At 39.6% G+C, this 12,543-nt stretch overlaps 1 protein-coding gene across 10 annotated transcripts in view; it reads right to left on the bottom strand.

The window, feature by feature from the left end:
- Nucleotides 1-12,543, bottom strand: part of ZFYVE28 (zinc finger FYVE-type containing 28) — a 291,376-nt gene that overhangs the window by 277,615 nt on the left and 1,218 nt on the right. The window lies entirely within an intron of this gene.

Genomic DNA, 12,543 nt, shown 5'->3' on the forward strand with positions numbered 1-12,543 from the left:
AAATTTCCACAACTTATGTCAGTTAAACTCTTTAAAACTAATCTACTTATATTCCATAGGCTATGTCCCTCTATTATAAGCAGAGGCAGATACCTGCTTCTAAAATTCCTGCTCTACAATTACAATTCAGATTCCTTTGGAATCAAACAGAATGTGATTGTTGATACTATACACTTGATCCTTGGTCTTCAAACAAAGTTGTAAGTGTGCCCTTCCAGACATTTTTGCTGATGAGTCTCTTATGGTGTTCAAGGGGGAAATTAATCTTAACCTGTTAAGACCCAGGGAATCAGAATCTAAAAGCCATCTGAGAGTTCTACCAAATAAACACATACAGTATAGCTTCAGAATACACCAGGAGAAAGGTGACAGGATAGTTCAAGGGATTGATTAGCAGAGACCACAGATTTTGTTATCCTCTAATCCCATAGGTAGACCCTCCAGAATAGAGTTTAAGATAAAGCTGGTCAAAAATATAATGGTACCTTATTCACATAGGAAAATGCTGTTTCATCAAAATCTAGACTTTTGCGGTGATGTCAATTTCAACAAAATTTGATGGAAACTTTTTTAGAATATTCAAAATTGAAATGAAGTATGCATTCTATTGTTACATTCTGACTTTGTTTCATCTGTTATACTTACATTTTAGTATTATAATGCTGACATTACCAAATGGGGTGTATTTTTATGTCATTTCAGTATTTCTGAATTGAAATATTTTGGTCCCAAACTGGGGCTAAAAATCAAAAACGAAATGTCAGTGTCAATTTCCTGAAGTACAAAGTTCCATTTTCTGACCAGATGTAGCTGAAGCACGTTGATAGACCCAGGATGTACCAGATCTGCAGACAAGTAGACTTTATTGTCCAGGGTTGTCAGTTTCACAAACACTACATTCATTCAAAGATGTAACAAAAACAACAAGAAGATTGAGAGCTACATTCCATTAGCAGTATTTCCTGTTTGAGTCTAATAATTATGGAATTTCATTCTCAGTCTTTGAATACCAAATTCATAATAGGTTTCAGAGGGGTAGTCATGTTATACCCCATGAAAACTTATGCCCAAATAAATGTTAGTCTCCAAGGTGGTGTTTTTGCAAATACATAAGTGAATTTTGTACTGGTACCTGTGACCGTGAACTTTGGCAACCAGAATATGGCACTTTAGAAGTCAACAGAAAATTCTTCCCCAAAACACCCAATTGCAAAAACACAAGAAGCAGATCAGTGAACACTCTGCACTCCAAAGAGGGGAGAACAGGTTTGTTTCCCAGTCATATTTGCATATTATCTTGGTTACAAACAAGAATGAAGAAGAAATCAAAAACAAGCATTTATAGTGAAACCATAGCTGAGTCATTCTGCAAAACAGACAGTCAAACTTTAGTATTAACTCAGAAAAATTCTAAAAGTTTATTTTTAGAATTTGAGAATGAAAAGGTTAATTTTACTTTTAGTTTTGATATGAAGGGGATTCACATATCCTGTTTTTAAAAAACAGAGCGTGAAAGAGACAGGTTAGAAAACATGGGTGAAATATGGCTTTCACCCATGTTTCTGGAAGACCAGACCACTTGTTAGTTATGAGCAGATGCTTTGACTCTCAAGTCAACCACAATACCTGCTGCTTGGACTTTGGTTAGTTCGATGTGGTTAGCCATGTTATTTGGTTGGATTCTTTTGTTTTTTGAGGCAAGGTAGGTTTGGATAATTGCAGTACAGTTGACAATCTATAGTTGACAAACCTATGCTAGAAATCTGACATGCTAGAGCCACAGAATAGGTGTTTTTTTTTGTCCAAATTGAAGATGAATTCAATTACTCAGGATTTCTCAACCAAACAGTTATTCTGCTCTGAGCTTGGCTCAAGTCTCAATTCTTCCTTTAAAATGCATGTTATAAATCAGATGGCTGAACTGGCTGAACATTCCTAAACCCATAATTTTACATATGATGCTTTCTGCTTCACAAGTAATTATGTAAATTGCTTGTACTATTCTAAGTGAAAACATTCTTTGAAAAGTTAGTTTTAGTTATTTTATTCGGCCAATTTCATGGCTATATAAAACAAGTTTCTCCATGATCACAAACTCTCTTTTCATGACCACACTTAATTACAAAGTTTTATTTACTCATCCTATGGTTTCGGGGAAATTGTTTGGGTGACATCCTTTAAGGGGGCAGGGACAGATATTACCTAAGGGTCCACATAAATTTGTATTATATGTTTTAACCTAATTTTCAATGAGATTGTACCCTTACTGAATATTCCAAGCTTTCAACTCTGAACTTGCCATAATTTGTCATTAGAGCTATGCAACTGATTTCTGTTCACTAGCTGAATTGAAAGAGCACAAAAAACAAATTACGAGTCAAACTATGCTTGGTTTGACTCAGACTTAATATTTTGTTTCACTTTCAGTGTCTCTCTAATGTCTGTTTAAATAAGATTGAGGGAAACTGAAAAATAAAACGTTTTCCTGAAGAAAAAAAAGTCAGTGTTTTGGAAATACTGAAACAAAATATTTTATATTCCAGAAACTTTAATTGATTTGCCAAAATTGACCCAAATTTACTAATTGTTTCAGCTGAACCCAAATCTGCATTGGGAGGCGGAGGAAGACAGGTTTTACATGAAAATGTCCACCTGTGACAAGCTAGAAAATTCTACTTTCACATGAAGAAGAAATGTTTAGAAATTCTGTTTTTATTCCCCCTCCTAGCATTAAGCCCATCAAATGCAGTTTGTTCTGAGATTTCTCCCTCCAAAATGATCTGTTCAATCCAATGCTAACATATCTGCCTTTATGATATTCCACCACTTTAGCCGCTGTCTTTTTCCCTTTAATCTTGTTCTGTTGGATTCTTACCCATAGAGTTGGCAGGAATGCCCTTTACATGACCAAACCATCTCAGCCTGCACTCTCTCATTTTTGTTTATGGGCGTTACTTTGAATATCTCTAACACACATTCCTCATATGGTCCTTCTTGCTTACACCCATTTCTAAATATTTATCTATTGAATAAATTAACTTAATGCCCTATTTTAAAATCTAACAAGATAAGATTAATATATTAACAATTATCTTACCTGCTCCTATTTGCAGGCTTAGCATCAGGATTTCACTTTCACTTTTTTAAACTGTTCAGAAGTCTTAACAACCACCACAGCCATACAAAAGAATAAATGATTAATTTCCAGTTCACCTTTAACCTTTTTTCTGAATGCTTTTTGATATAAAACTGATTTAAAGAGTTTTGTAGTTTCAAAACTAGCTTTAAAGGCCCAACTTTCTACTAACCTCTTGATACCACTTGTGAAATAGCCTCTGACCTAACACATGTGGAACATTCTGTCAGTGAAAGGTACAAGATAAGAAGTGAACTGAACTGAAATGAAATGTTTTCTTCATTATGTATGTGTACACACTTTTCAGTTACAGGGAAGAAACCCTCTTATCTAAAAGAAGCCACCACTTTTTAAAAGAGGCAGCAGCAAATGCAGGAAGACTGCAACACATAAGAGATCAAACAGGATAACAATCGTCCTAGCAACATGCGGCAATTCAAGAACACAATTGCTTGAAATCTGTCTGCATCTGCTTCCAGAAGAAGGGAAAACACTCAAAACAAAATCTGCCTTGACACACCAAATCTGGAGTCCCAGAAAGGGAAAATAAGACCTACAGGAAACTAGCAACTAGGAAACAATTTATGGTATTTAAAACAATGATTACTGTATCATAAGGAACTGAAAACTGCATCTCATCTCACTCCTCTCCAGTTCATTTACTACAGCAGCTAAAAACCATCTTCCTAACTAGCTACTCAAACCATTTCATTATGCTTTTTGACCCCTTTTCTGCCTTCTTCTGCCACTTGCATCAAATTCAGGTCTCTTACCTTCCCCTTCCATAACCATCATGATTGGAGGGACAGTGGAGAAGAGACTGAGGGTCCAGGTCTTATTCTGGGTTCTACCACTGACTTGCTTGTGACCTTGGGCAAGTCTCTTCATTTTTCTGTGCCTCCGTTTCTCCTCTCACTCTTGTCAGTCTCCTCCATTTATACTTGTAATGTCTTGGGGTACAGGACTATCTCTTACTATGTGTCTATACAGTGGGGGCCCAAATCTTGTTTGTATTACTGTAGTCTCCAGAGGCCACAACCAACAGCAACCATTTTCTCATCTATATCTGCGTCCATTTCTTCCTACTACCCGAATGAATTCTGCCCAACGCTTCCTGCGTTTACAATTCTTACAATACTGACTGATTTTCTTAAAGACCCAGCACCCGTAATGAAACAATTATGCAAGAATCTGTTTTCTTTTTTGTTTTTAAGTTTCTGGCCTTCATGGTTGTAAAAAAGGCTTTAAAACATGAACCCTAAAAGCTCAAAGACTAGAAGACAAAAAAATGCAGTCTTTTTTTTAAATCTCACAATTTTTGGAGCCCATCTCACAATTTCAAATTCCTGAAGTCAGCAGTACTACCCCCCTTTCATATTTTTCGCCTACATTTCTTCTGTCTCTCTTCCAGTGTCCTCTATGCTGAGATAGGGCTCTTGAGGCATGTCAGGTGCCTACCTTCTCTACCAGTTCTCTGCTGAAGATTGAGTTCTTCCCTAATACCTACAAGTACTAACCCATCACTAAATACTATCTCAAACCTAGAAACTTAAACTACCAACCAGAAAAAAAACCTAAACTAGAATCTTTGTTTGGGTGGTCTTCCTCTTCTTTACATCCAATTTTCATATTCTATTTAGATAGGGTCTCTGCTCTACATAGTTGATAGTTGGATATTACCGCAACTGAGGTAGAGGCCGTACTTGAACAGCTCGATGGGACGAAGTCGGAGGGCCCGGACAATCTCCATCCGAGGATATTAAAGGAACTGGCGCGTGAAATTGCGAGCCCGTTAGCGGAAATTTTTAAGCAATCGGTAAACTCGGGGGTTGTGCCGTATGATTGGAGGATTGCTAATGTAGTTCCTATTTTTAAGAAAGGGAATAAAAGTGATCCGGGTAATTATAGGCCTGTTAGCTTGACGTCTGTAGTATGCAAGGTCTTGGAAAAAATCTTAAGGGAGAAAGTAGTCAAGGACATAGAAGTCAATGGCAATTGGGACGAATTGCAACACGGATTTAGTAAAGGTAGATCGTGCCAAACCAATCTGATCTCCTTCTTTGAGAAGGTGACGGATTACTTAGATAAAGGAAATGCGGTAGATATAATTTACCTAGATTTTAGTAAGGCGTTCGACACGGTTCCGCACGGGGAACTGTTAGTCAAATTGGAAAAGATGGGAATGAATACGAAAGTTGTAAGTTGGATAAGGAACTGGTTAAAGGGGAGACTCCAGAGGGTCGTATTGAAGGGTGAACTGTCAGGCTGGAAGGAGGTCACTAGTGGAGTCCCTCAAGGATCGGTTTTGGGACCGATCTTATTTAACCTTTTTATTACTGACCTTGGCACAAAGAGCGGGAATGTGCTAATTAAGTTTGCGGATGACACGAAGCTGGGAGGTATTGCTAATACGGAGAAGGACAGGGATACTATTCAGGAAGATCTGAACCACCTTATAAACTGGAGTAATAGAAATAGGATGAAATACAATAGTGAAAAGTGCAAGGTTATGCATTTAGGAATTAATAATAAGAATTTTGGATATACGTTGGGGGAGCATCAGTTGGAAGCGACGGAGGAGGAGAAGGACCTTGGGGTGCTGGTTGATAGCAGGATGACTATGAGTCGCCAATGTGATACGGCTGTTAAAAAAGCAAATGCGATTTTGGGATGCATCAGGCGGGGTATTTCCTGCAAGGATAAGGAGGTGTTAGTACCGTTATACAAGGCGTTGGTGAGACCCCATCTGGAATACTGTGTGCAGTTCTGGTGTCCCATGTTCAAGAAGGATGAATTCAAACTGGAACAGGTTCAGAGACGGGCTACGAGGATGATCCGAGGAATGGAAAAACTGCCTTATGAAAGGAGACTCAAAGAGCTTGGCTTGTTTAGCCTGGCCAAAAGAAGGCTGCGGGGGGATATGCTTACTCTATATAAATATATCAGGGGGGTTAACGTTAGGGAGGGAGAGGAATTATTTAAGTTTAGTACTAATGTAGGCACAAGGACGAATGGGTATAAACTGGATATTAGGAAGTTTAGACTTGAAATTAGACGAAGGTTTCTAACCATTAGGGGAGTGAAGTTCTGGAACAGCCTTCCGAGGGAAGTAGTGGGGGCAGAAGACTTTCCTGGCTTTAAGACAAAGCTTGATAAGTATATGGAGGGGATGTTATGATAGGATTGTAATTTGGGCAATTGATCTTGGATTACCACCAGATAGGTCTGCTCAATGATCTGCGGGGAGTTGTTGGATGGCATGGGAACTGAGTTACTGCAGAGAATTCCTTCTTGGGTGCTGGCTGGTGAGTCTTGCCCACATGCTCAGGGTTTAGCTGATCGCCATATTTGGGGTCGGGAAGGAATTTTCCTCCAGGGCAAATTGGCAGTGGCCCTGGAGGTTTTTCGCCTTCCCCTGCAGCATGGGGCACGGGTCACTTGCTGGTGGTTTCTCTGCAGCTTGAGGTCTTCAAACCAATTTTGAAGATTTCAATAACTCTATCCTGGGATAGGGGTTGTTATAAAATTGGATGGGTGGGGTTCTGTGGCCTGCCTTGTGCAGGAGGTCAGACTAGATGATCAGATTGGTCCCTTCTGACCTATGAGTCTATGAGTCTATGAGTCTATAAAGTTTCCTTGACACTGACAAGATAAATACTTCAACACCATTACTCTGCCAGGGAAAGTCTGCTCTTTGAAACTGCCAACAAGTTCACACCGTTGGAAGAGACAGTTCCCCAAAGATGCTGCATATTTCTAATCCACTTAGCATATGCTCAGTTAGGGCATCTCCACACAGATGAGTGGCAGAGAAACCCATGAAAAGCAGCTAACGCACTGCTTTGTCCCCTAACAGAGTTATTTCTACAGAGCCCAGGTGAGGGAGGTGAACAATAAGGGAGCAGCACTCTCTACTTTTATGCCACTCAGATTCTCCAAATTTGGTCTCCCTTGGCAGGGGTGCAATGTCTATCTCAATGAGTTTAACAGGTGAAAAATCTACTAATACAACTACATTTAGTTGCCTGGGTCTCTTAATATAATAAACTATTACTCACAAGGTTGAAATCAAAAGGTATCTGAAAGTTGGCAAATACTGCATGCAGTTCAAATATAATTTAAATCACTTAAATATTCCTTAAATCTACAGCACACAGTAGTTGGATGTTTTCAAAAGGTATTTTCACCATCTAAGTTAAAAAACTTCTTAATTTAGTTCATATGTACTTATTTTTCTGCATCTTTTACAAAAAAAATTCTTTCGTCAATTGAGTAAAGTTTGCATTCATATGGAAAAAAAGGATGATAGCACTAGCTAGAGACAAGCATAGTAAAGGCTGGTTCTACACTTAATTTGTCCATATAGCTTAATCTATTCACCTCATTCGTGATATGCAATACTCATGCAACCCTATTCCCTGGCTTCTTTTACAGAATGAGTGCCGAATTAAAGTACATTATGTATTAGTTTTAGGAGATGGACAAATGTATACTGGTGTTTATCCTAAGCCATATTCATTAATGAACATATATGAATAGTATTAGGAACCCAGGTTTGAAAGACTAGAGATTGTCTAAACTCAGTACCCTGCATTCTACCACTACCCTTAAAAAAAAAAGGGGGGGGGAGGGGAGAGAAAATGGAACAAATTCATAGACTATCAGGGTTGGAAGGGACCACAGGAGGTCATCTAGTCCAACCCTCTGCTCAAAGCAGGACCAATCCCCCACTAAATCATGCTAGCCAGGGCTTTGTCAAGCCTGACCTTAAAAACCTCCAAGGAAGGAGATTCCACCACCTCCTAGGTAACCCATTCCAGTGCTTCACCACCCTCCTACTGAAAACATTTTTCCTAATATCCAACCTAAAACCTCCCCCACTGCAACTTGAGACCATCCTTGTTCTGTCATCTGCCACCACTGAGAACAGTCTAAATCAGTGGTTCCCAAACTTTAACATGTGAATCCGTTTCACTAAAATGTCAAGTCTCATGAACCCCCTCCTAAAAATGAATTTCCAGAAATTCTCCTTTACCTGAGTAAAAGTTATAAAAGCAGTGATCTTGGAAATATTAAATTTGACACTTATTACACACTTTATTACATTATGAAAATGGCACCACTCTTCCAAGATCTCACTTTCGTAGCTTGTATCACTTTGAATAAGCCTGTTATAAGACAAGGCTCCTATGTTTAATCAAGTAGTATTAGATGTGAAATAGCATGAAGGTATCTAAGAAGCCAACTCAAAGAGTTCCTCCTACACAAGCATTCAGGTCCGGAGCAGTCCAGGCAAACAACACATGTTACAACAAAGCTTAAACTTGTTCTTCATAATTTTAAAAATACTAGCTGCCTATTTAATTTTAAAAACAGCAAAAAATATCTACCTCCCTTTTCATTACTTATAAGGAGTCTTGAAGTTTAAATCTCCTCAGTGTGATAGATATGCTTGCTTTGATCTGCTTAGCTCTTGGAAGTCCAGGCGCTCCAGACTGCTGGCCCCATGCTACCCGGGATCCCTAGGGACAGCTCTGTCCACCATTAGGGAATTTTTCCCTGAGAACCCCCTGTAACATTTCACAAATGCCAGTTTGGGAACCACTGGTCTAGATCTATCCTCTTTGAAACTCTTTCAGATAGTTGCAAGCAGCTATCAAAACTCCCCTCATTCTTCTCATCTGCAGACTAAACAATCCTAGTTCCCTCAGCCTCTCCTCACTAGTCATGTGCTCCAGCCACCTAATCACTTGTTGTCCTCCGCTGCACTCTTTCCAATTCTTCCACATCCTTCTTGTAGTGTGGGGCCCAAAACAGGACACAGTACTCCAGATGAGGCCTCGCCAATGTCGAATAGAGGGGAATGATCATGTCCCTCAATCTGCTGGCAATGCCCCTACTTATACAGCCCAAAATGCCATTAGCCTTCTTGGCAACAAGGGCACACTGTCGACTCATATCCAGCTTCTCATCCACTGTAACCCCAAGTCCTTTTCTGCAGAACTGCTGCCTAGCCATTCGGTCTCTAGACTGTAGCAGTGAATGGGATTCTTCCCTCCTAAAGTCCTAAGGACTCTGCACTTGTCCTTGTTGAATCTCAGGCCATGGCTACACTAGAGAGTTGCAGCGCTGGTGAGGGGGTTACAGCGCTGCAACTTAGGATGTGGCCACACTTGCAAAGCACGGCCAGAGCTGCAACTCCCTGGTTGCAGCGCTGGCTGTACACCCGGTCAAGCCTCGGGTGTAGCGATTCCAGCGCTGGTGATCCAGCGCTGGTCAGCAAGTGTGGACCCCACCAGCGCTTTTATTGACCTCCAGGGTATAAGGAGGTATCCCAGAATTCCTGTCCACAACAAACCGGAAGAAAGTGAGAGCTCGGAGTTCAGCCAAACTGCTTATTTAAAAAACACACACAGCTCCCGTTTGCTGAGCGAGCGGAGGCAGGCAGGGGAATTACTTTGGAATGTTCACAGCTGTTTGCTTGAAGAGAGAAACAGCACGCTCACACGGCAGAGGGGGAGGAGGAAGTCCATGTTGAGCAGATGCTTATCTGGTCTGATGGCTATTTAGGAGTACATAATTTGCATTTAGTGAATGAGAGAGGGGTGGGGGAAGGGGGTCAGAACTTTTAAAATGATTGAAGGTAGGCACTGTGTGTCTTCCAGTCCTTAGAACTTGCAAGGCAGGGAGCTGAGAACAGTGTCAACTCCAAAAATCCATTCTGTCTGTCTCCTCCATGCTCCCTGTCACATTCCACCCCACCCCCCTCTTTTGAAAAGCACGTTGCAGCCACTTGAATGCTGGGATAGCTGCCCACAATGCACCACTCCCAACAGCGCTGCAAATGGTGCAAATGTGGCCACACTGCAGCACTGGTAGCTGTCAGTGTGGCCACACTGCAGCGCTGGCCCTACACAGCTGTACGAACACTGCTGTAACTACCAGTGCTGCAGAACTGTAAGTGTAGCCATGGCCTCAGATTTCTTTTGGCCCAATCCTCTAATAGGTCCCTCTGTATCCTGTATCTACCACTCCTCCCAGTTTAGTGTCATCTGCAAACTTGCTGAAGGTGCAGTTCATGTCATCCTCCAAATCATTACGTTAATTAACTCAACTCAAAAAGACTACTAACAGAATTGCCAAAAAGAGTAGTTTCAGCAAAATGTATTGCTTGCAAAGATCAGAGTTCTAAGATTTTAGGAGCTTTCAGACTGAAGAGGGAGCTGGTGGCAGCAGGCTGAAGTTGAGAAGAGTAAGAATGCCTCATATCTCTGGCACACATATGCAAATGCATAGATTGCAAATCCAGCACTGTCTATCCCAGTCCCCAAAGATCATCATGATATGGGTGTTAAACTGTGGGACAGACCAGCCTGCTATGGGGATCCTTGGGACACTCCAAACCAGTTGATAGAAGGGGAAAGCAGCTAGCATAACCAGGGAAGGCATGGACAAAGTGCCAGGCATTCCTAATCCTAAATTCCCATCTTAATTTCTAACTCAAATTTGTTATTTAATAGAATCAAATCCACAAAGATTTATGGTTCTATCTCATAGAACTGGAAGGGATCCCAAAGGGTCATAGAGTCTAGCCCCTTGTCTTCACTAGCAGGACCAAGTACTGATTTTATCCCAGATCCCTAAGTGGCCCCCTCAAGAATTGAACTCACAACCCTAAGTTTAGCAGGCCAATGCTCAAACCACTGAGCTATCCTTCTTCCCATCTTAATCTAATAAATATTCTACAGTAACAAATGTTTTAACCGATACTTATTGCATGAGTGGCTGTTTCTGGAAGAATATACAACTACCAATTACAGTGAACAATACTGATTCTTAACATAATTATGCTAGTGTGAAAAGAACAACAAACAATTGTTTTAAACAAGAACTTATTTTCATCCTTGCAAACAAACCATTTATGAACAAAAATGATACTTTCATGAGGGGGTAACTTTCTCCCTTTTTCAAAGTGGTGTCACTGCTCTTTTTAAAACATAATGGGAATTGTTCTATTTGAAATATCAATACTGATTTTATGAAGATCAATACTCTTCCACCACAGGTTTGAGAATTTCCTTTGCTATAAAATGAAGCGAAACAATAGTATTTGAGCATATACTACTGATAACAGTAAATCAATTTCACCATATTGAGAATTCTCTATTAGAAGGAACACTATCACTTGAAAAATCTAATCAGTTTCAAATAGGAAGTTAAAAGTAGCATCAGTTACTGCATTTACCAGTGAGTTCTCCTACTAAATTTGTGGCTTTGCAAAGATGTTTTCCTGTTTATTTTAAATGGTTTCTCTCTCCCCTGCTGCTGTGTAAAAGGTGTGCACAAAGACCAAGCTATCTATGGAGGGGAAACCATGAAGGTGACTAAATACAAAGTACTATCAAGTTTATAAAGTAAACAACTGAAAGGAGATCCCACCTCTCACACCAATTTCTCTAGGTTAAAAAATATCCCTTTTTTTTAAAAAAGGAAATAAATAAGTGTTAATCAGTATTAAAATTATATATGAAATTCTAAATTATTATCACCTAAGCTATTATTTATAGCATCATTCCAATATACAATGAAACCATAGAAGGACTAGTTCTTACTACTTGGACAAAAGTAGCAACCACATTTAAAAGATTTAATGAGACTTTATACTATATTAAAATCAAAACTTATTTAAAAGAATATAGTGACATTACAAGAGTTAAATTAGGCACTCTATAATAAACACAACTACAGTATCAAGGTGTTCTATTCATCACCTAGACATCAGTAAGATACAATAGCTGTTCAAAAATATTAACATCCTTTTGTTTAGGACAAGAATGTCATACAGAAGAGAATATTGCACTCCTAGCATTACTTTACTTGTCCCAGAAGCTTCTGATAATTCTAGTATAAACTGTTTTACAAATCTTGCTTTATTATGTTAATTAATTTTGGGGCAAAACATGACCAGAAGACATCTATTCACAAATCACAATGTAACAAGATCTTTACTTAGAAGTTCCCGCTTTATATATTTTAGTAGTATTCCATTAAAATATAGAATTAGCAACATTTGACAATGTGAAGATCCTAATCTCTCTCCAAAGTGGGAGTATGCTGTATGCAACAACACAGGAAGCTGCTGTTACATAAGTTTAACTGAAACTAAAAGTCCAAAGGGAATAAAGGACTACCTAGTAACTATGAAAATTACACTGGCAGAGTAGCAGTCTCACACAGCTAAACCAACAGCACCTCTGCATCAAAGGAAGCCAAACACAGTAAGAAACCTCCAATGAGATAACTATCCCCCAAGAACAGCATTAGAAAGCCTCCCCCTCATCCTCTTTTGTTGTCAGGTCCAAACAACAATAAAGCACATGCTCTGCTTTGGCACCTCGCCTCCCTGA

This window comes from Gopherus evgoodei, chromosome 5 (genome assembly GCF_007399415.2).
Source record: "Gopherus evgoodei ecotype Sinaloan lineage chromosome 5, rGopEvg1_v1.p, whole genome shotgun sequence".
In the NCBI taxonomy this organism is placed as follows: domain Eukaryota; kingdom Metazoa; phylum Chordata; order Testudines; family Testudinidae; genus Gopherus; species Gopherus evgoodei.